Source organism: Papio anubis, chromosome 9, assembly GCF_008728515.1.
Source record: "Papio anubis isolate 15944 chromosome 9, Panubis1.0, whole genome shotgun sequence".
Classification (NCBI taxonomy): Eukaryota; Metazoa; Chordata; class Mammalia; order Primates; family Cercopithecidae; genus Papio; species Papio anubis.
The window spans coordinates 9,347,016-9,349,244 of NC_044984.1; the positions used below are offsets into that span (position 1 = coordinate 9,347,016).

The 2,229-nt window shown below is 34.8% G+C and overlaps 1 non-coding gene across 1 annotated transcript; it reads left to right on the forward strand.

The window, feature by feature from the left end:
• The first annotated feature begins 1,357 nt into the window (after positions 1-1,357).
• Positions 1,358-1,464, forward strand: LOC116269005. Its single transcript, XR_004176331.1, has one exon. It is a non-coding gene; the product is annotated as a U6 spliceosomal RNA (small nuclear RNA).
• Positions 1,465-2,229: the final 765 nt, after the last annotated feature.

The following is a 2,229-nucleotide window of genomic DNA, read 5'->3' on the forward strand; positions in this document are numbered from 1 at the left end:
AGACAGCAGATTAGGAAATTACGGGACTGCCTTCCCCACAGGCTCATTGCTGTGGCAACACTAGAGACTACTAGAGAAGCTGAAGCACCAGCCCATTATAAAACCAAGAAAGGATTCCCCCCAAAAAAACGATAGAAAAAATGTGTGACATTTGACATGCCCATTCATGTCCCACCTTTATGCATTATACTGTGAAGCAACTGGGAGGAACCACCCCATACAAGGGATTCTCTCTCCTGATGGAAACGAAAAAGTGGACCACGCATCTAATGCTGGGGCTCGTCTGAGGGCTGCCTGAGGAACTGGTTTCTGTCTCCCCTGACTCACAGTGCTGGTGGGACGGGTAGTAGAGTGTGGAAGGCACTGAAAGCAAAGGCTAGCAGCATGTTAGAGTTGCAGTTTTATAGGACAACACCAAGAAAAGTAAGACATGAGAAAAGGTTTCAAAGGTCCCAGAACCTCAAACTGAGTTGATTGGTAAAGCTAAGAGAGGTGGCTGTTTTTCCAAAAGCCCAAAACCCAGAAAAAATGTATATATGTGTGTGTGTATATATAGATAGATATAGATATAGACAGATATAGATATCTCTATATAGATACCTATATCTATATCTCACAAGGCATACAAAGAAACAGAGAAACAGATTGGTCCAATCAAAAGACCAAAATAAAACCTGTCCTAAAACGAAAGCAACACAGATCTAAGAGCTGCTTGACAAAGAATTTTTTAAATTGTCATAAATACACTCAATAAACTAAACAAGGGGACAGATATGCCACCAAAGGAGATAAGAAAAATAGTGCATCAACACAATGAGGTTATTAACAAATATACAAAACACTATAACAAAGAACCAAATAGAAATTATGGAGTGAAAAATACAATAACTGAACTGAAAAGCTTATCAGAGGTTCAATGGCAGACTTGATCAAAAAGAAGAATCAAAGGTAAATTCATGGGCAAGTAGAGTAACCTGTATTATCTTAATTTTGGTGCATAGATTTTAAATGATAAAACTGTACAACAAATAGGTACAATTGCATGTTAACTGGTGTACAGTATATAAATATGTAACTTGTGACACCAATAATATAAAGTGTTGGGGGGGCAAAGCTGCAAAGTAGTACAATGTTTGTATATGATTGAAGCTGTTAACAGTTTAAAATAGACTACTATAACTTTAAGATGCTTTACATAATTACCATGGTGACCAAAAAGAAAATATCTATAGAATACAGGAAAAAAGAAAATGCAAAAAGAATAAAAGTATGTCACTCCAAAAAATCAATGTAATACAAAGGAAGGCAGAGAAAATGAGAGATAAAAAAGTCAGAAGACACGCAAAAAAAATTGACAGTGCTTGCTTCAGCAGTACACAAACTAAAGTTGGAACAAGACAGAGAAGATTTGTGTGGCCCTTGAGCAACGATGACATGCAAGTTTGTGAAGTGTTTTATTTTTTAACAAAAAGCCATTAAGAAAATTACAAAGTAAGTCTTAATATCAGGACATATATAGGGTAAAAGTGAAAAAATCAGATTCTGGCTAAATAATGACCAAAATAGAGCAAGAGTGGCTACATAATATCAAACAAATAGACTTTAAATGAAAAACTTACAGGAGACAAAGAAGGATATCCTATAATGAAAAACATTCAATTCACCATGAATATATTACTATTATGAATACTTATGCACAAAACCTAATAGCTCCTAAATATATAAATCAAGCTTTGAAAGAATTGAAGGGAGAAAAACACAGAAACACAATTGTAGTAGAAGACTTCAATAAGTTACATTTAATAGTTGATAGAAGAACCAGACAGAAGATTAATAAGGAAATAGAAGACTTGAACAACACTGTAAACCAACTGGACCCAACAGATACATACAGAACATTCCAACCAACAGCACCAGGGTATACATTCATTTTGAGTGCACATGGAATATTTTCCAGGATACATCACATGTTAGGTCACAAAACACATCTTAACAAATTCAAAAACATTGAAATCATAGAAAGTATCTTTTCCAATCACCATATAGTGAACTAGAAATCACTAACACAAGAGAAACTGAAAAATCTACAAATACTTAGAAATTAAACAACTCTTAAATGACCAATGGGGTCACAAAACAAGTCACAATGGAAATTAGGAAATACATTGAGACAAATGAGACTGAAAACACAACATACCAAAACTTGTGGGATGCAGCAAAAGCAATGAT